The 21,342-nt window shown below is 41.9% G+C and overlaps 1 protein-coding gene and 1 long non-coding RNA gene across 3 annotated transcripts in view; one reads left to right on the top strand and one right to left on the bottom strand.

Moving 5' to 3' along the window:
* Positions 1-1,316: 1,316 nt before the first annotated feature.
* On the bottom strand, positions 1,317-1,709 carry LOC134221123 (uncharacterized). Its single transcript, XR_009982218.1, has 2 exons — positions 1,476-1,709; positions 1,317-1,401 (listed from the first exon to the last, which is right to left on the bottom strand). It is a non-coding gene; the product is annotated as an uncharacterized LOC134221123 (long non-coding RNA).
* Positions 1,710-4,493: 2,784 nt separating this feature from the next.
* Positions 4,494-21,342, top strand: part of LOC134225541 (MOB kinase activator-like 2) — a 539,900-nt gene continuing 523,051 nt past the window's right edge. For both annotated transcript variants that reach the window (XM_062705719.1, XM_062705718.1), the window contains exon 1: positions 4,494-4,649. The gene's annotated coding sequence lies outside the window, so the exon portion shown is untranslated. The remainder of the gene's footprint in view (positions 4,650-21,342) is intronic.

The raw sequence follows: 21,342 nt of genomic DNA, 5'->3' as shown, positions 1-21,342 counted from the left end.
AAAATACGCTAGAACAAAATTACTTTCGTTCTCGATAAAACAGGGGGTGATCAAGTCTCCCCGGGGATCAAGTCTACCCACCTTCCCCCCCTATTGGTAGTTTTGGGGATTCGAAAGACTTGCGGTTTTTTTCAAGGTGGTAACAATAAATTCCTCCAATTATTTGAAGGTACGAATATGTTAGATATTCCATTAGTTTTGGCCACACATTTTATAGTAGTTTCGTATTCTACTTATACACTGCCGTAATCTGAAAAAGTGACGTATACGTCATTTTCCAAAAATGGTGTTAACGAGTACTACTCATCGAGCTCTTTAACAGAAAAATGAAAAACATACATGTTGTAAAATGGCTGTTACGTCACTTTTCCAGATTACGGCAGTACAGTTTGTACAGCTAATTATAGGGCGAACCTTTGAAATAGATACAATAAATCAGCAACAACGTTATATGCGAAATGCTTTGATCATCAGGCACACTGAAATTGAGTGCTTCATGGCCATGTAATTAGTGTCATCCAGCATTTGCTCAATATGGTAGTACTACATTAGCACGTAATAATGGTTTGATTCTTTTCTTAGTTGCAAAACTTTCGTAAGTTTATATGTCACAGGCAATAGACATTGCATGACTTTCTAGTGTGATTCTTCCTTTTTAGAGCATAATGCTCACAGAAAACAGTGAAACGTAGAGTATCTTATAGTATAGCCGAAATATTGTTAATGTTCAGCTCTTGGTTTGATCTTACTCAGCAGACTATTTAAGAATACCTTCCTGACTAGCTGAAGTTTTTCAAATTATCGCAAAATTATGTGAAGAAAGACACAATTATTTTTGATACAGTAAATCTAATTGAATCCACTTAAATCGATGTTTTGAACAGAATTTAGGAATGAAGTAAGTTAAGCAGTGTATAACCGAATCATAGTAAATGGTATTGCTTTTCTAAAAATCCAAAAAAATATAAAGCAACTAATTTGAACAAATTTAACCCGAAGACCTAAGTCTTTGTTTCCGATCAAAATCATTATTTTGTTTTTTAATTTGATTCTAAATCTGATGCGTAGATTAATCAATTATTTTTGTGTTTCTACAATTTTGTTTTCATTTTTTTCAGTTTTCTATCCATTTGAATCAATATTATTCAAAAGTTTGAACGTTTCCTTCCGTAACAAGTTGAAAAATAAAATTTTGTACATAGATAAATCAGACAGTATTCATATTTGTTTTCGTCAGTGTATTTATGTTGCGCTACATTATCAAAATGCGCGATACATATTGTATGTATTATGTAAAACTTCTAAATAAAATGCGGTTTCAATTTAATCACTCTTTTTATTCCATATTTTATAATCTATCAACTTGTTATACGGGGCTTGGCCGGTTCAAAAGCAGAGGAGCTGGAATACAATAAAAATAATCAATTTGTCTTAGGTTCCACCTAAATTAATCAACTCTTGGGTGAGTTACTTACCGATCCGGATGGCAACGCACAGCGCAACAAAGGCAAATAGATTCGACTGGACCGCTTTTCGTACTTTCCGTTTCTCCTCGGCGGCATCACTTGGAGGCAATTCCATGCGGAACATTTTCGAGGATTTTTTGTGAACAAATTATTAGGAATTCCAGATGATGATTGAATTTCTCACGCAATCGTTTTGGTTGATAAGAAAACACGCACGGACGGCTGCAAGACAAAATCGTCAAACGAAATGACAGATGATCTGTCAATAAATTGACTGTCATTTTCATCATTTTAATAAATGATCGATGATGATCGATTACTACCATACACGGTTAAAACCATGAAGCTCAAACAACTCGAAATTAATTTCTATTCACCTGCAAAGACGGCAAAAATAGGGCCGATTTCTTCACCTCCGCCTCACTCTTATCAATCGACCCTTAGTTAAAAAGATATTTTAGTTACTAGATAAAGATTGTCGCTGTCGTCGCTGTCCGGAACATCTTTTGCTGGCGAGGATAGGGGAGCTAAATGTCAAAGAAGGAAAATCCATACGATTTGACAGGTATGTACCACACATGTTTCGGACAGCAGAACAAAGGGAACCGAAGCGACAATCTTTATCTAGTAACTAAAATATCTTTTCTTAGTTAGGGCAGATTTCTTCACCTCCGCTTAACGGCTTAGCGGTGCTTACAAAAGATATTTTAGTTACTAGATAAAGATTGTCGCTGTCGTCGCTGTCAGGAACATCTTTTGCTGCAGCCATTAGGGTCTCGCCGACATTTCTCACCAACACGAACGCAGGTTCGTGGTTGCAAACAATCCCATTTGATTTTGCCGTGACAGCTGCTCGTGGTTGCAAACAAACCGAGTAAAAGTGTGAGTGAAACGTGCGTGTACGTACACGATCGCTGAAAGCCTAATGGCGAGGATAGGGGAGCTAAATGTCAAAGAAGAAAAATCCATACGATTTGACAGCTTGGTACCCAACATGTTCCGGGCAGCAGAACAAAGGGAACCGAAGCGACAATCTTTATCTAGTAACTAAAATATCTTTTGTGCTTACCCATACGCTTAAACCAGGTTTAACGCCTGAGCGGAGGTGAAGAAAGCGGGCCTTAGTTAAGGGCCGATTTCTTAACCTCCGCTTAGTGCTTAAACCAAGTTTAATCGTATATGGGTAAGCACCGCTTTATTTTTATTTATTTATTAATAATCTACATAGCCACATAAGTAACCTCTATTGGTTTTCAAGTTAAGTTTTCAAGTTAGAGTTAAGCGGAGGTGAAGAAATTGGATCTATTTTTGCCGTCTTTGCAGGTCTAGTCTCAGCTCTTTATCATAACAATGTTCCACACGGTAACCAGAAAATACTCTTTTAGAACTATAAAGTACGCATAATCCTAGAAAAGTGGAACTACGCCTAAAAGGAGTATAATTCGTTTACTCATTTATGAGTATATTGCCCATACGTCAAAATAGGCATACTTTTTACTCCTTTTCGCAAAGTAAAAAGTGCGTATATTTTACTCCGACAAAAACAATAAAATGTATACTTTTTACCCCTTAAATTTATTATTATTTAAATGTATGAATTTTACTCACTGATGAAGTAAAGTTTTCGATTTCGAGGTATTTTTTATTTTTGCCGACTTTAAATAATTACATCGCACAGATTGTTTTTGTCCTGTCTCTTCTAAACTAAAATAGTACACTTATAAAATCGATAATTAAATAATAGTTTACATTACAAATAAATAATCATTAAGTAGAATCCATGCTGTAATCCGAATTCATCCTACGATTTGACGATCTAGAACATAAAAACAAGTATTGAATATGTGATTCTTTTAATTACTAATATTTTGCTTACCATTATCTTCTGCAGTCTTTTCAGTCTCCAATTATCTTGTTTTCGATCCGCTTGATTCGACAAGTTGAGTCGTACTCATGGTTCTTTGGCGTTCGACCCCGTTTTATCTTCCGGAGAATATCCTCCCGAGGGAGTCTCGAACTAAGATCGAATAGGCCAGGAATAGGCCATGGTGACAAGAGAGCTTGCAAGCTGATATTACCGTTTATAACAATCAAATACCTATAAGGAAAATATGATTTAGCAAAAAATGGATACAAAAAGATGTTTGTTTTGATGAGTATATACTTACCAGTTTAGCTAAATGTCCTCACCAGCGAACTTCATTTTAAAAATTAAATAACATTCCGTTAAAAATTCAAGTTTAAATTTAATCACGAACAATTTCCGTACTCGCTAACTTTAGCAATGTCAGCAGAATGAAAATTTTCTTTTCTCGAAATAAGCTACTTTTTACGCATTTTCCAATTTCATCGACATACTAGGAAAAGCGTAAAAAGTACTCCCTAAAAGTATGCAGAATTTGACGTATAGGCAATATTCTCATAAGTGATTAAAAAGTACTCCTAAAATGAGTATTCCGATATAACCGTGCATAGATAACAATAAACTCGTAATCTGAATAGGCTCTAAAACAACTCGAGAGTCAGGTTATTTGAAATATTGTGCATCTCCTCCACCGCTCCCACACCACTAACTGCAGTTGCATGCAATTTCTTCATTCGTCGTTCAATATTTATCTTCAAGCGGAGTATTTTATCGTTCGTGCGTGAATTTTCCTTGACAAATTCACAGTGAAAAAGGTTTGAATCTGCCCTTGGCCGCCTGTTTTCAATTGAAAGTCAACAGAATCTGTTGAACAGATTATTGCAGGAGAAGTGAATCAATCAAGTGCAATATTATAGAATCTCAGCTTCAAAATTTAAATTCGCCGTCAAGTGTTGTTGAGCAAATTCGCGGACGGTGAGTTTTTATCAAACTTTTATGCGATTAACATCATCTGTGGGAGCAAGCGAGAGGGCAACAGCAATTACGGGAGACAGCATACTTTTTGTTTTGACTTTTGTTGTTGCGTGTTGACTGATGATCATCATCGCTTGCGTTTGCGTATCATCGTCAGTGTATCTATCATCGTCGTCAGTTAGTACGAGGAAGTGTCAATTTTCTTGGTGTAATCATTGTGCGAAATAATATTTTAGGGAAGATCCGGAAGAATAATCCGTTTTTCGCAGTTTTCTTGGATTTTTGAAGTGGTCTTTCGAATCCTGTGAGGTCAGAATAGTTGGCTGAGAAGGCATCACCATCAGGTAAGTGCTTCTGCATTTAAAAAGTAGAAATAGGGATGGTTGAAATTTTGTGTGCAGTGAAATGTACCGTTTGTTAGCTTCATTCTACGTTATAGAGGTTGAACCAAATTGATCTATAGCAAAATTCAATTACGCTTGGTAATGAAAACAAATTCGTTTTAACTTCGAAGACGAATCAATAAAATGTCTTGTTCCTATGGAATTAACCTATCTGCTAAATAATCTCAATAGGTAGTCACGGTTGTTTGATTTTAAGAAAGAGCTTCGAATCTATACAGTATAGCTTATTATTTAGTACGGTGGAAATAATTTCATAAACTATAATAGTAAATAAAAAATCATCAGTTCAATGTAATGTTCTCAGTGTGGTCCATTTTGTTTGTGCATGCTGCCTAAAGTGGGAAACTTAATATTTCCACCTGTCTTGATCTAATAAAAATCTTGCATTGAAATTCATATATGCTCTAATTTTACCTCACTTCTCATCCCTTATCACAACCGGAATAATGATGTCTCCAAGTGCCTAGCTACCATTTATGCAATCGTATGATGGCCAGCCCAAATCCTGTAATCACTTTCCACCTGAATATTCACAGACCGGACCATGGGTTTCGAATCTTGCTACTTTCTACGATATAGTACACTCCTTCCACAATTTATTTCTTCATGGCCTCAAATTTCCGGATATGATTGTTATAAGAGATAGAAGATCAAACAACAATATCAATATTTTCTACTGCAAAATCAAGCGGATATCAATTTTTGCTATTTGTAATAACTAAAAAGTGATTAATATCTCGAGCTATTAGTTTGGTTTTATCCATAGCATATATGATATTTAAATGATATTTCAGTTTAAATTTTTGATATTGTTGCTTGTTGTTTTATCTGTTATATTAATCAAGCCTATATAATGTTTTGTTATTTAGTTCATGGCATATGCCGGGATAGCATGGTCTTCTCGACACTTTCCGCAGAGGAACGGTCGACTCGGAATGACGGGCATAGCAGAAATGCTGCCACTGGTGGCACTGATCACAGGCAATCATATGGGCTCCCGACGAATTCAGTTGACTGCATAGTACAAAAATTCTTTTAGGATGTTGTGGTGGGGGGAAGTATATCTGATCAAATCCACTTTGTTATGGTTTGCTAAAAGCGGGTTATTGTTTATTTTGTAAATAACCTTTGGTTTCGGGCCAACGATGTTTAACTCAATATCAAGGAATCCGCCCTTGATAATTTCATACATAAGCCCTTGTTTGGTGCCGGATTTGGTGCCGGGGAGAATGTTCCGAAACCGAACCCCCAAAATGATATTTCGGTCAAGTTTGTAGTCTGATAGAGATTTTCTACATTTTCTGGCGCCAAGGATGTGATAGTTAATTTAGTATTCTGGGTTAAAACATTTAGTAGTTTGCTAAGAACTTATTCAATTAAACTGCTCCACAACCACAACTATCGATTCAGCAAGAGTACACGCAAAAAAATACACACGTTCCTATAAAGTGTTCTACACTTTAATCTGTCCCACTGGTCGAAGTCCATCGAATCAAAGGGCAAAACACTTCAAGAAAAATAATCGTGGTTCTGATTGATTTCAAGAGCAAAACACTTTCAAACCAAAGGCTTCCAGTTGTGAAAATGAAGGTTTTCCAATTTAAATATGAAATGATATTCCATATCGAATCAAACCGAATCTTTATTGATTTGAATTGTAGATCTCTTGAAATCCAAACGACTCTCTCTTTCGATTCAAATGATTTAATATTAAAATTCAAGTTATGTTCATTTCGAATGTGAGTGCAAATTTCTTGGGCATAAATTGATTGGCTTCATTTGAATATCATTTTTTTTAAATCTCTTTATTTAATTCAACTCATGGAAAGTTTAGTTGTTTACAGATAACAATATTTAGTTTCAACATTTTCAACCTGGGTTCAACAAAGTACGATCTCCAAAGACTAGAATATTATATTCAATTCAGTTGTGAACCGGAATGGTAAACTAGCGAACTTGGTTTTTCTTTACAATCGGTATTTTAAACCCGAGGTTAAACCTAACTTTAGAAGTGCTGAACGTTATAACAGTTAAGCAAATGGAAACACCTCTCGCCATATCTGCAATTTGACCTAACGTACGGATTGAGTGGAAAATTTAACTTTGCTGGACCACTCTGGTTTTCGACTGTTTCAAGTATATGACATATCAGTGGCGTAGCCAGAAAATTGGTCTGGGGGGGGTTTTCCGAACATTTTTTTTATGAAAAAAAAATTTCTTCCGAAAATTTTGTCTCTGGGGGGGGGGGGGGTTTATGCCCAAAACCACCCCCGTGGCTACGCCACTGTGACATATACATTGTGTACATTAATTGTCCCGTTCCTTAACGCATTAAAAAAATAACAAGAACGGCCTTCACTGCGTACAATTTCTTCACAGAGTTCCCAAGCAAATTTCAATTCCTTCCCCAAGCAAATTTCATTTGTCTTGCTCGGCTGCGGTTCCCAAAGATGGCGATGATCGCGCGGATGAACTGTACTGTCGTCGTCCATTTTTATTTCTTTTCGTTTCAACGTTTTCTACAAGAAAATCTATAGAAATGTACAAGATCAAGATTAATGGTAAATAAATTTACATTTTTTAACTTACCTTTCTATATCTCAGTATGATGCTCATTGAGAGTATAATTTTTCTCCGTCGTGCGCATCTTTTGCTCTATGAAAAATACTGACTCGACCAAAAAACTTATTTCACGTTCCTAGACCCAACAGTGATTACGAAGTGCAAAACACTTTCGATTGCAAGGTTTTGACTTTGGTAGTCGAAAGAGAATTCACACTTTGGTGTCAAATTCAAAACATTTCCGTCGAAAGTGTTTTGCACTTTGAAATCACTGTATACAACCAGTAGGGCAAATTCAAGTGAATTGTACTTTAAATTCAAGAGAAGTGCATCTGCTATTGAAGTGCGACACAAAATTACATTTCCATGTGTTTTCCACTTGAGATCAACTGGTAAAAATATTTATAAAGAAAAGAAATACATTTCAATATCAAACGAAGATCAACATCCAATGCACGTGCAAGAGCACTTTAATTGAACGTTTAGATTATTTTCAGTGTAGTGTGGCTTTTCATTCCATTTCACATGCGAGGGCACGGCATACAAAAAACAAGGCAGGCTCATCACGTATGTAAACATTCAGTTTGAATGTAAACATGTGACGTCACTGCTATCTTCGCAAAAGCTGGACTGAGACGATGCTATACGGTCGAAGCATACTTACTTTTGTACTCCAACATGTGGCGATAAAATATGCGTCACATTCGAAATGTCATTTTTCTAACGAGCCTACCTTGTTTTCTGTATACCGTGATGCGAGGGGATGATAAAGTCTCACTATTCTGCTTGGACAACAAGAATCGGACTACTTTGGTTTTGAAAAACGTGTCGTCTGAACTATGATCCAGCTGTTTACGACCGTGAGAGTACAATAATGAAGACCCTCCGTGAGCTACGAATTCTCACTGACTCAATGGACACAAGACTCGGAATCTACGGTGAAAATCTTCGGAAGTTGAATAAGACTATTTACGGGTCACGACTCAGTTGCAAATTCACCAATCCATCCGAACAAATTTTCTCGATAGTATTAACAAGCTAAACTTCGACGATCCTGTGGTAGTAGCGGATTGTGTTAAAATAATAATCAAAGATACGAAATGGAAGCATGAATTATTTGAATTAGATTTGAATTTCTAAATCGAAGTAATCGGCGTTCGAATAGTAGGCGCCCATTAACCGATCAAGGTCCTGTGAAAAGACGTCCTTTTTCGAGGTCCTGGATGAGATAAATAGCTCTATTGCACACATCCCGGAAAAGTTTGGTGTTGGATCGAACAAACGTGTGCAGATTATCACCGATCGTCTAACAAAAACAACAGGAATCAACATTTCGACACCATCTGCACCACCTCACCGATCTAATTCAACGTTTGCTGGTAATGCAACTCGGTCATCTCCCAGTAACTCAAACCGAGACTCAAAACTCACTAGCAACAGTGATGCACCAGTTCCCAATACTAGCCCTAATATTCGTAGTTCTACAGAATCCCATCGCACATCGCTAAAAGTAGCTTCTGCACCCTAGTCTACTAATGATTTAGAATCATACTAAGTGACCCCTTTCGAACCTGATCAGAATGAGGAGGATGTCAAGAAACACGTCATGGAAATTTCGAACGTACACTCGTCTCTAGGACCGTGGATTCGGCATCGTAGCGCTGCAGGAGGTTTGTTGGAAGGGATCAATGGTGCGAACGTTTAGAGGTAATCATACCATCTACCAGAGCTGCGGCAACACACATGAGCTGGGAACAGCTTTCATAGTGATGGGCGATATGCAAAGGCGCGTGATCGGGTGGTGGCCGATCAATGAAAGAATGTGCAGGTTGAGGATCAAAGGCCGGTTCTTCAACTTCAGCATAATCAACGTTCATAGCCCACACTCCGGAAGCACTGATGATGATAAGGACGCATTCTACGCGCAGCTGGAACGTGAGTACGACAGCTGCCCAAGCCACGACGTCAAAATCATCATAGGAGATTTGAACGCTCAGGTTGGCCAAGAGGAGGAGTTTAGACCGACTATTGGAAAGTTCAGCGCTCACCGACTGACGAACGAAAACGGCCTACGACTAATTGATTTCGCCGTCTCCAAGAATATGGTCATTCGCAGCACCTACGCCCAAAACTATCCGTCATCAACAATGTTCAGAACCGACGACCGCCGTGGTACGAACTAGAGCGACTGAAGCAACCTGATGTCGCCACTACATACGCGCAGCATCTCGAGGCAGCGTTGCCGGAAGAGGGTGAGCTCGATGGGGCCCTTCTTGAGGACTGCTGGAATACAGTCAAAGCAGCCATTAACTACGCAGCGGAGAACAACGTCGGGTATATGGGTTGAAGTCGACGGAACAATTGGTTCGACGAAGAGTGCAGACAGATTCTGGAGAAGAAGGACGCAGCGCGGGCGGTCGCGCTGCAGCAAGGTACCCGGCAGAACGTGGAACGTTATAGACGGAAGCGGAGACAGCAGACCCGCCTTTTTCAGGAGAAGAAACGCCGCCTGGAAGAAGCGGAATGCGAGGAGATGGAACAGCTGTGCCGTTCTCAAGATACACGCAAGTTATATCAGAAGCTCAACGTATCCCGCAAAGGCTTCGTGCCGCGAGCCGAAATGTGCCGGGATAAGGATGGGAGCATCTTGACGGACGAACGTGTGGTGATCGAAAGGTGGAAGCAGCACTACGAAGAACATCTGAATGGCGCGGAGAGTACAGGCAGTGAAAGTCAAGGCAGCGGAGGAGATGACTACGTCAGTTCAGCAGACGACGGAAGCCAACCAGCCCCCACCTTGAGGGAAGTTAAGGATGCCATTCAACAGCTAAAGACCAATAAAGCAACTGGTAACGATGGTATCGGAGCTGAGCTCATCAAGATGGGCCCGGAAAAGCTGGCCACTTGCCTGCACAAACTGATAGTCAGAATCTGGGAAACCGAACAGCTACCGGAGGAGTGGAAGGAAGGGGTTATATGCCCTATCTACAAGAAAGGCGACAAACTGGAGTGTGAGAACTTTCGAGCGATCACCATCCTTAATGTCGCCTACAAAGTGATATCCCAGATCATCTTCCGTCGTCTGTCACCATTAGTGAACGAGTTCGTGGGAAGTTATCAAGCCGGCTTCGTTGACGGCCGCTCGACAACGGACCAGATCTTTACTGTACGGCAAATCCTTCTAAAATGCCGTGAATATCAGGTCCCACTGCAGCATCTGTTCGTTGATTTCAAGGCGGCATACGACAGTACAGACCGCGTAGAGCTATGGAAAATTATGGACGAGAACAGCTTCCCTGGGAAGCTTACCAGACTGATCAAAGCAACGGTGGATGGTGTGCAAAACTGTGTGAAGATTTCGGGCGAACACTTCCAGTTCGTTCGAATCGCGCCGGGGACTAAGACAAGGTGATGGACTTTCGTGCCTGTTGTTCAACATTGCGCTAGAAGGTGTCATGCGGAGAGCCGGGTGTAACAGCCGGGGTACGATTTTCAACAGATCCAGTCAATTTATTTGCTTCGCGGATGACATGGACATTGTCGGCCGAACATTTGCAAAGGTGGCAGAACTGTACACCCGCCTGAAACGTGAAGCAACAAAAGTTGGACTGGTGGTGAATGCGTCAAAGACAAAGTACATGCTTGTGGGCGGAACCGAGCGCAACAGGGTCCGCCTGGGAAGCAGTGTTACGATAGACGGGGATACCTTCGAGGTGGTCGAGGAATTCGTCTACCTCGGATCCTTGCTAACGGCTGACAACAACGTTAGTCGTAAAATACGAAGGCGCATCATCTGTGGAAGTCGGGCCTACTACGGGCTCCAGAAGAAACTGCGGTCGAAAAAGATTCGCCACCGCACCAAATGTGTCATGTACAAGACGTTAATAAGACCGGTAGTCCTCTACGGACATGAAACATGGACAATGCTCGAGGAGGACTTGCAAGCACTCGGAGTATTCGAGAGACGGGTGCTTAGGACCATCTTTGGCGGTGTGCAAGAAGACGGTGTGTGGCGGCGAAGAATGAACCATGAGCTCGCCCAGCTCTACGGCGAACCCAGTATCCAGAAGGTAGCTAAAGCCGGAAGGGTACGATGGGTAGGGCATGTTGCAAGAATGCCGGACAGCAACCCTGCAAAGATGGTGTTCGCTTCCGATCCGGCAGGTACGAGACGACGTGGAGCGCAGCGAGCGAGATGGGCAGACCAGGTGCAGAACGACTTGGCGAGCGTGGGGCGTATCCGAGGATGGAGAGATACGGCCTCGAACCGTGTATTGTGGCGTCAAATTGTTGATTCAGTGTTATCTGTTTAGATGTAGACTAAATAAATGAAATGAATAATGCAACTCGGTCATCTCCCAGTAACTCAAACCGAGACTCAAAACTCACTAGCAACAGTGATGCACCAGTTCCCAATACTAGCCCTAATATTCGTAGTTCTACAGAATCCCATCGCACATCGCTAAAAGTAGCTTCTGCATCTCAGTCTACTAATGATTTAGAATCATACTACGTGACCCCTTTCGAACCTGATCAGAATGAGGAGGATGTCAAGAAACACGTCATGGAAATTTCGAACGTACACTCGTCTCTAGTAAAAGTCACGAAGTTAGTACCTCGCGGGAAGCAGATTGAAGATCTCTCTTTTGTCTCTTTCAAAATCACCGTTTGCAAAACTTGCAAAACGTCATCGAAGGAAACATCGACTGCTCTGATATCCTCGGGCAGATACCGTTTAACGTCCCTCCCAGACGGTTCCGGAGCTCCAACTTACTGGCCGTTTCGTATCACCGTACGCATTATGGTTATAACAATCCGCTTGACTCCTGCATTCGATCATTCAACGCTGTTTGTAAAACGGGAACCTTCCTACAAACGAGCGTGAGATGATCCAAAGATGGCGGCAGCACTACGAAGAGCACCTGAATGGCGATGTGGCTGACAACGGTGGCGGTATGGTAATGAACCTAGGAGCACGCGAGTCTCCAGGAAATCCAGGAGGAAATCAGCCGGCTGAAAAACAACAAAGCCCCTGGAGTTGACCAACTACCAGGAGAGCTGTTTAAACACGGTGGTGAAGCACTGGCTAGAGCGCTGCACTGGGTGATTACCAAGGTTTGGAAGGTGTCGTGTGTCCCATCTACAAAAAGGGCGATAAGCTGGATTGTAGCAACTACCGCGCAATCACATTGCTGAACGCCGCCTACAAGGTACTCTCCCAAATTTTATGCCGCCGACTAACACCAATTGCAAGAGAGTTCGTTCGAGGCAGTACCAGGCGGGATTTATGGGTGAACGCTCTACCACAGATCAGGTGTTCGCCGTACGTCAGGTATTGCAGAAATGCCGCGAATATAACGTGCCCAGTGCCCACACGTCATCTATTTATCGACTTCAAAGCCGCATATGATACAATCGATCGGGACCAGCTATGGCAGGATTTCCAAAAAAAAAAAAAAAAAACAGAACGTCAGTTAGGCGAATACGATATTCAGATCGCAGTCAAGCAAAAGGTAGAATAGAAAATTTTTGTGTTCCTGCTACACAGGAGTTGGTCGGTTGATGTAAATATGAGGAAACGATGTTAGCGAAATCGGTAAAGAAAACCACCCCAGCTGACCTTGTTGATATGATGGTCTAGGAGCAGAGAGCTTACTACCCGGGTTGGGGTGCTCGGGTGGCCTGGTCACTGATGGGGGGAGGGAGTTACAACCCTCGAATAACCAGGAAGGCTCACATACCACCGTAGGTGGGACTTACACCCGGGAAGCCCAAGCTAAATTTAGATCTGGTAGTACAGGCCTCCATCTTTGAGCAAACATATAAGGGCTGCTAGGCTTGCAGTATCGTCAGGCACGGCATCTCGTATATTCATCGATATCCCGTAGCTCGATCGAGGAATGTCAAATTTTGGACAAAGACAGATCACATGTTCTACTGAGTTTTTTACTTCGCAGATTTTACAAACGATCCGAAAGAGGATTCCGCCGACATTATATGAGAATCGGGTGTACCCTGTGCGAAGGCAGGAGATGACTTGCTGGTCCTTGCGACTGGGCATGTTGTTCCAGGGTGCCGTGGATCCTTTGGCTTTCCGTAGCTGCGTGGTTCTGGAAGCTGCCCATTGGTTCTCCTCTCCCAATCCTGGCTGACGATCATTTTAATCCAGGCTTTAACGTCAGCGTGGGGAATCGATGTCGTGAATCGCCGACCTTGGTGCCCGACTTCAGACTCAGTGACGTTTCATGGCACCCCACAGTGTCACGGGATCCAGGCCAAGGTTATCGACTGTGGTACGCGAGAATGGCCTGGATCCATGGATGTTTCGGTTCGTCGCTTTGCAGCGCTGCGATGACACTGGCTGAATCGGTCAGGATCAGGACCGGTTTGTCGGATGGAGTGGTAGCGAGCGGCAATAAACAGAGCTGCCGTTTCCGCAGAGAAGACGCTGCTTTGTTCAGGAAGGCTATCCGACACCGTTAGGTTGCTCCCAGTGACGCCTAAGCCGACTTCTTGTCTCGACAGGGACCGTCAGGGTAGCGGTGCTCGTGGTTATTAAACTCGGTGTTAAGCAGCTGGGCGACCAATCTTGGTAGAACTTCTGTGTTGTCCCCTCTTTTAAAGCGCCTGAGGGCTGAGGGTCTTCTGGTCTTATTCCAGACACCCTGGAATGAGGGATTCCAGGGAGAAGCTTCATGGTTTTGCAAAACAAGTTCTAAAAACGCTGGTTCTAAATAAAAATCATTTGTACCTATTATTATCAACCAAATCAAATGTGAATCTGGTAGCAAGTTATGTCTGGCACAAGCCAAGGCTATTCGGAACTTTTTGATTGAAATTATTTAAGAAATATCACATTTTTATTAACAAAATTCTATTTATAAACATATGAGAACAGATACCCAAAAAACTAGTATGGAGGTGAATGAAATGGTCGGCTTTTTTAAATCGGAAATCTTTATAACTTACTTTATAATAACTTTAATATTAAAGTCTGCCATTTAGAAATTAAAGTTTATTAGAATTTCTGGATTTCTAACAAGAGACCATCCTTTAATTGGATTTTCAAAAAAATTCAGGATGACACGTCGAGTTCAAAATATCAAAAATTTAATTTAAATTTGTTAATAAACCATAGTTTAAAAACAGGTAAAATCGTATTTTTTTAAAATTTCTTCATCATTTTAATTACTTTATATTTTTCAAACAAATGGTACTACCAAAGATTTATAAGCTTTGATAGTCCAAATAGTCCATCGTATAGGAATCCATTAGATCGTTTGTATCATTCTTTGGCTCTTCGAGCTCATATGGGGCAACAATTATATATTATAATTATCAACATTATTTTGTGACGCAACTTGTAACTCACTACCCGTTCCCCTGACGCCGGGTAGTCTGCTTCTCATGGTGTGTTACTTAATATAAGGTACCATGGTCACATTGCTAGCTTCTGGCTGATCCATCGTCATCGAATACCATCCTTAACATCCAACTTGTAAGTATTGGTTATATTATGCCGAGAGTGTTACCAAGAAATCCGTGTTTAGTGTAGTGTATTTCGTGGAATGAATGTTGTAAATGCAGGTAATTCTCGTGTCTCAGTGTAGGTTTTTCCCAGTCAGCCCCCTGTAGTAGGCTAGGTCCTAAATTAAGCTTTACCACCACCCTACGCAGCCAACCACCCACTGAACTACAGTGTCCCACCACCAGAGGACCGGTTACAGGCCCTTTGGACGGCCATTAAGGGGTGGCGTAATGTGGCCATTGGGTCACATGGCAGGTCACTGACCGAGGGACGAGGTCATGAACCCCAACACATTATATAAACATTTCCCTGTCCAAATTTCTCGACTAAAGAAAAAGCATTCGATCGAGAAAGTTTATAATCCCGAGCTAGCAAGTTATTGGAAGTGGAGAAGTTAGTTAGAGAAAAGTAGACAGTGGAAATAGAGAAGGTGTTGTGGGCTTCAGAACCCCGCTGTTTTTGGAAATTAGAACCCCGAAGCAAGTCGTTTCGAATTTGGAGGCTATATGCAAGCCGTCGTGCATCATCCTCGACTAAAACCGGCATCATACCCGCCGAAGGCCAATCCGTCACCATATTGGCAGGTCGAGTGTGCGCGTGTTCGTCCCGAAAGCGCCGGCTTTCTGGAATTATCCGCCATTGAAGCCTTGGAAGCAGATTGGAGCAGAGGAAGCAGTGGTGGAGAAAAGGAAGGAGTGGTGGAGCTGTGGAAGGAAGTAGGGGCCCCGAAGTAAAGGTTAGAGTAGCGAATAAGGAAGTGGGAAGAAAAGGGTTAGGAAGTGTTACGAAGGGATAAGAAAAAAGAGAAGCCGAATAAAGTGTCCTGTTGTAGAAATACTGTGGTTTTCCTACTATTTGAGTGCGAGAAGTACCTGTCCGCGAGTTTCTTGAGGTGAGCGTGCCGACCCTGAGGCCGTTTGATTCAGGGAGTCTCTGTACTGCTCAAGGGATACTTACCCATTAATTCTCGCTTAACTTTTCAAAAGGTCCTAAGTAACATTTTTTTCATGAATTAATTTGAATACTGCAATCAATAGCTTTTATGTTGTTCTGTTGATTGCGCTATTCAAATAATTCATGAAAATTAATGAAAATGAAAAAAATGTTACTTAGGTCCTTTTGAAAAGTTAAGCGAGAATTACAAACTCCGAGGTGCTTATGAGAGTGTCGCAGTCACTGGCCTCTTGCTTCCATCCTCTCCATCCTTACGATGAAGCAAGTAGCGAGTAGCAAGCAATACGAAACAAGATCATCTCTGAATGAAGAATAAACAAAGAAGAAGGAAGGAGGAAGAAGAAAGAAGTAAGAATCAAGGAAGAAGAAGGAAGAGAGAAGAAGGAAAGAAAAAGGAAGAAAGAAGATGGAAGAAGGCAGCAGGGAGAATAAAGAAGGAAAAAAGAAAAAGAAGGAATTATGAAGGAAGAAAAAAGAAGAAAGAAAGAAGAAGGTAGGAGGAAGAATGAAGAAGAAAAAAAGAAGATGGAAGATGGAAAAGAGGAGGAAGGATGGAGGAATATGGAATTAGGATGAAGGAAGAAAGAAAAAGGAAGCAGAAATAAAGAAGAAGGAAGAAGGAAGAAAAAATGACAGAAAGAAGAAAGAAGGAAAAAGGACGGAGGAAGGAAGAAGAAAATAAGGAAGAAAGAACAGGGAATAAGGAAGAAGAAAGAAGGAAGATGGGAGAAAAAAGAAAGAAGATGGGAGAAGAAAGAAGGTAGATGGGAGAAGAAAGAAGGAACAGGGAAGAAGGAAGCAGAAAGAAGGAAGAAAGAAGAAGGAAGAAAACAGAAGGCCGAAGGAAGATGGAAGAAGAAAGAAGGAAGAAGGAGTTAAGAAGAAGGAAGAAGGAAGCTTGGCTTAGCTTAATTGACTGTACCCATCGTAGTTGCTAGTCGTGATTGGCCGAGAAACAACAAATAATGCACAGCTCGCCAATTGAATTGCTTTCTCGGGACTAGAATATACATTCTTCGGAATTGCTTGAATTCAAGACCAATAACGATGCCGGCCACGTCCTTACAGTAAACTAGGATAAGGGGAGGAAAATTAGTTTGACACTCATTGCTACAAGAAACAGACAGACAGAATCACCGTCTTCGACCAGAGGTCGCACAGACTGAACACTTAACATCTAGCATGAGACAATGGACAGGACATTTGCACAACACCCATTGGACCAGTGGAGAGCTTTTCGCTTTACGAAAAGTTTTCTCCTTACCGGGGCGAGAGTCGAACCCACACTCCACAGCACATGCGTCTAGACCAGCGGTTCTCAACCTGGGGTACATGTACCCCTGGGGGTACCTTTGCCGGCCCCAGGGGGTACCTCGGACCAAAATGCGTAATGGCGGATGTATTACAATTCCAATAAAACTTATTGATATTGTTTTAATATTTATGTATTTTTAGATTTCAAAACTTTGTATTGTATTATGCATGGCGGCCAGCAAATCAAAACCAATTGAATCCTGCCCACTACAACCTGCATAGTGTATGATGGTCTGTGCAACAAAAGATTAAAAGAACAAAAATTTTAACGACTTAAATCTAATACTAAGAGGTCTGAAAACCTCTATTTAAGAGGCGTGAAGGCTCAGTAACTGCGTTGATAACTCGTAAGCTTGGAAGCCTCCTTCCAAGAGGCTCGGAAGCCTCCTTCCAAGAGGCTCGGAAGCCTCCTTCCAAGAGGCTCGGAAGCCTCCTTCCAAGAGGCTCGGAAGCCTCCTTCCAAGAGGCTCGGAAGCCTCCTTCCAAGAGGCTCGGAAGCCTCCTTCCAAGAGGCTCGGAAGCCTCCTTCAAGAGGCTCGGAAGCCTCCTTCCAAGAGGCTCGGAAGCCTCCTTCCAAGAGGCTCGGAAGCCTCCTTCCAAGAGGCTTGGAAGCCTCCTTCCAAGAGGCTTGGATGCCTCCTTCCAAGAGGCTCGGAAGCCTCCTTCCAAGAGGCTCGGAAGCCTCCTTCCAAGAGACTCGGAAGCCTTCTTCCAAAATGCTCGGAAGCCTCCTTCCAAAAGGCTCGGAAGCCTCCTTCCAAGAGACTCGGGAGCCTCCTTCCAAGAGGCACGGAAGCCTCCTTTCAAGAGGCTCAGAAGCCTCCTTTCAAGAGGCTCAGAAGCCTCCTTTCAAAAGGCTCAGAAGCCTCCTTCCAAGAGGCTCGGAAGCCTCCTTCCAAGAGGCTCGGAAGCCTCCTTCCAAGAGGCTTGGAAGCCTCCTTCCAAGAGGCTCGGAAGCCTCCTTCCAAGAGGCTCGGAAGCCTCCTTCCAAGAGGCTCGGAAGCCTCCTTCCAAGAGGCTCGGAAGCCTCCTTCCAAAAGGCTCGGAAGTCTCCTTCCAAGAGGCTTGGAAACCTCCTTTTAAGAGGTTTGAAAACCACCTTTTAAGAGGTTTGGAAACCTCCTTTCAAGAGGCTTGGAAACCTTCTTTCAAGAAGCTTGGAAACCTCCTTTAAAGAGGTATTGAAGCCTCCTTTCATGATGCTTGAAAGCCTCCTTTTGAGAGGCTCGGAAGCGTCCTTTCAAGCTTACTTTGAAGAAGCTCGGAAGCCTCCTTTCAAGCTTACTGTGAAGAAGCTCGGAAGAATCCTGTCAAGCTTACTTTGAAGAAGCTCGGAAGCCTCCAAAGGTCATCAAAGTCTTATAGAAAGCTTGATGTGTAAATTTAATTTGAATAGCAAAGTTTTACAGAATAACGAAGATTTCATACAACATTTTGAAGAGCCATATATTGAGTTCATTTTCAGGTCCGTTTTCCATATATCTTTTGAGGTTATTTTCATTTACAACAAAAAACAATAGGGGGTACCTCAATGAATGTAAAAATTCGAAGGGGTACCTATCAAGGAAAAGATTGAGAACCGCTGGTCTAGACGATTGACGTCGCCAACCACAAGGCCACGAAACCGAGGAATCCTCTGCATCTCCATGAGCGCACTGAAAAGGTAAAGTAGTTGGGAAGATATTTATAATGATACAAAAACGGAGAAGCAAAGCGTGTCTAACGTATTCTACCGAAGACTAAATCGATATTTTAACTACTTCGTGACGACTAAAATACGCACTGCACTCGCTTGCTCGATGGCTACTGCAAACTAATTAAGATCGCGCTTGTTACGACCGGAGCGAAGCGCAATACATGCGCATGAGCTACTGAACACAAAATAGGTACCTACTATATCATTTACGCGACGACCAAAACACGCACCACCACGCGCTGCACTCACTTGCTCTATGGCTACTGCAAACTGTCGTTAAGAAGAATGAAGAAGGAAGAAAGAAGAAATAATGAAGAAGGAAGACGGAAGATGGAAAAGGAGGAAGAATGAAGGAAGATGGAAGATTGATGATGAAAGGAAGAAGAAGGAAGAAAAATATGGAGGAAGGAAGAAAGAAGAAAAAAGAAGTTAGAATAAAGAAGAAATAAGGAAAAAGAAAGAAAGGAGACGAAATATGGAAAAAGGAGGAAGGATGAAGGAAGATGGAAGAAGGAATAAGGAAAAAGGATGAAGGAAAAAAATATGGAGGAAGGAAGAAAGAAGGACGAAGGAATAAAGAAGTAGGAAGAAGGAGGAAGGAATAAAAAAGTAGGAAGAAGGACGAAGGAAGAAAGAATAAGAAAGAAGAAAGAAGGGAGAAATAAGAAGGAAGGAGGAAGAAGAAGAAAGGAGAAAGAAGAAGGAAGGAGGAAGGAAGAAGAAAGGAGAAAGAAGAAAGAAGGGAAATGGAAGAAGGAAAAAATATGAAGGAAGAAGGAAGTTGATGAAGGAAGAAGGAAGAAAGAAGAAGGAAAAGGGGATTAGTAAGAAGGTAAGAAGGAAAAATAAATAAATGATTAAGGAATAAGGGAGAAGGAAGAGGAAGGGAGGAAGGAGAAGGAAAAAGGAACAAGGAAAAAAGACGAATAAAGAAGGTACAAGGAAGAAAGAAGAACTGCCGTAATCTGAAAAAGTGACGTAACAGCCATTTTACAACATGTATGTTTTCCATTTTTCTGTTAAAGAGCTCGATGAGTAGTAGTCGTTAACACCATTTTTGGAAAATGGCGTATACGTCACTTTTTCAGATTACGGCAGAGAAGGACAAAGGAAGAAGTTCTATGTTCTGTGTTCTTAGTTCACTTTTCTCCTTACACTTCTCAATTCCTACTTCTTATTACTCACTATCCAGCTTTTCGCGCACGGTAATGGCGGCTCTGTGGGTTTAAAAGTGTATCCGACCCTGTACTTCTTTGACAGCTGGCTTGGGTTTGACGTTCCGTTTTCCTCCTGTTCCATGACGAGGGGAGAGGGTAATCGAAATGTCAAACCCAAGTCAGATGTCAAAAAAGTACGGGGACGGATACACTTCTAAATCAAAAGAGCCGCCATTACCGTGCACGAAAAGCTGGATTCACTACTCGTAATCTGACGACGACATCATCTGTGGAAGTCGGGCCTACTACGGGCTCCAGAAGAAACTGCGGTCGAAAAAGATTCGCCACCGCACCAAATGTGTCATGTACAAGACGTTAATAAGACCGGTTGTCCTCTACGGACATGAAACATGGACAATGCTCGAGGAGGACTTGCAAGCACTCGGAGTATTCGAGAGACGGGTGCTTAGGACCATCTTTGGCGGTGTGCAAGAAGACGGTGTGTGGTGGTGAAGAATGAACCATGAGCTCGCCCAACTCTACGGTGAACCCAGTATCCAGAAGGTAGCTAAAGCCGGAAGGGTACGATGGGCAGGACATGTTGCAAGAATGCCGGACAGCAACCCTGCAAAGATGGTGTTCGCTTCGGATCCGGCAGGTACGAGACGGCGTGGTGCGCAGCGAGCGAGATGGGCAGACCAGGTGCAAAACGACTTGGCGAGCGTGGGGCGTATCCGAGGATGGAGAGATGCGGCCTCGAACCGTGTATTGTGGCGTCAAATTGTTGATTCAGTGTTATCTGTTTAGATGTAAACTAAATAAATGAATGAATCTGACGACAATTTTTTTAACTATTCGGCCAAACAGCATTCGACCAACGACCCGTTCGACCAAACGACATTCGGCCACATTCGGCCAAACGACGTTTAGCCAAATGGCCTGACACCCTTCATTGAATACTTGGTACACGAGAAAGGTCAAAATGGGCAATTTTTCAATTTCATGTATCTACAAAATGGTGTATTTAGGCAGAATTTTATTCATGGTCCTCAAAGCTTAAGAGTTCAACAGTGTAGTTTGTAATGTTTTACTGCGGGGTATTGCGGGGCACCAAACGTTAAAACGTTGGTCATTGAATACTGCGTAAAATATGCTTTTACAAAACTACTAAAAACTAAATTCTGGACGGATCTATTGTTACATTATTAAGCCTATTGCATAGATCTGTTTAAGAGCTTTGTAACGATATATGAATATGTTACTTTTGTAAAAAAAATATGGAAAAGCCCGTTCCTTTAAAAAAAAGCGTAATATATCATTTCTAGGAGGGGCCAGTAAGAATGCCCTCCACCCGTCCCTAAAAAATAAAAACTGTCCCGATTATAAGCTATGTATTCATCACATTTTACACGCCCAAATCGA

This window comes from Armigeres subalbatus, chromosome 3 (assembly GCF_024139115.2).
Source record: "Armigeres subalbatus isolate Guangzhou_Male chromosome 3, GZ_Asu_2, whole genome shotgun sequence".
Lineage (NCBI taxonomy): Eukaryota > Metazoa > Arthropoda > Insecta > Diptera > Culicidae > Armigeres > Armigeres subalbatus.
Note: the sequence above shows the minus strand (reverse complement) of the source record. Positions and strands in the feature narration are given on the sequence as shown.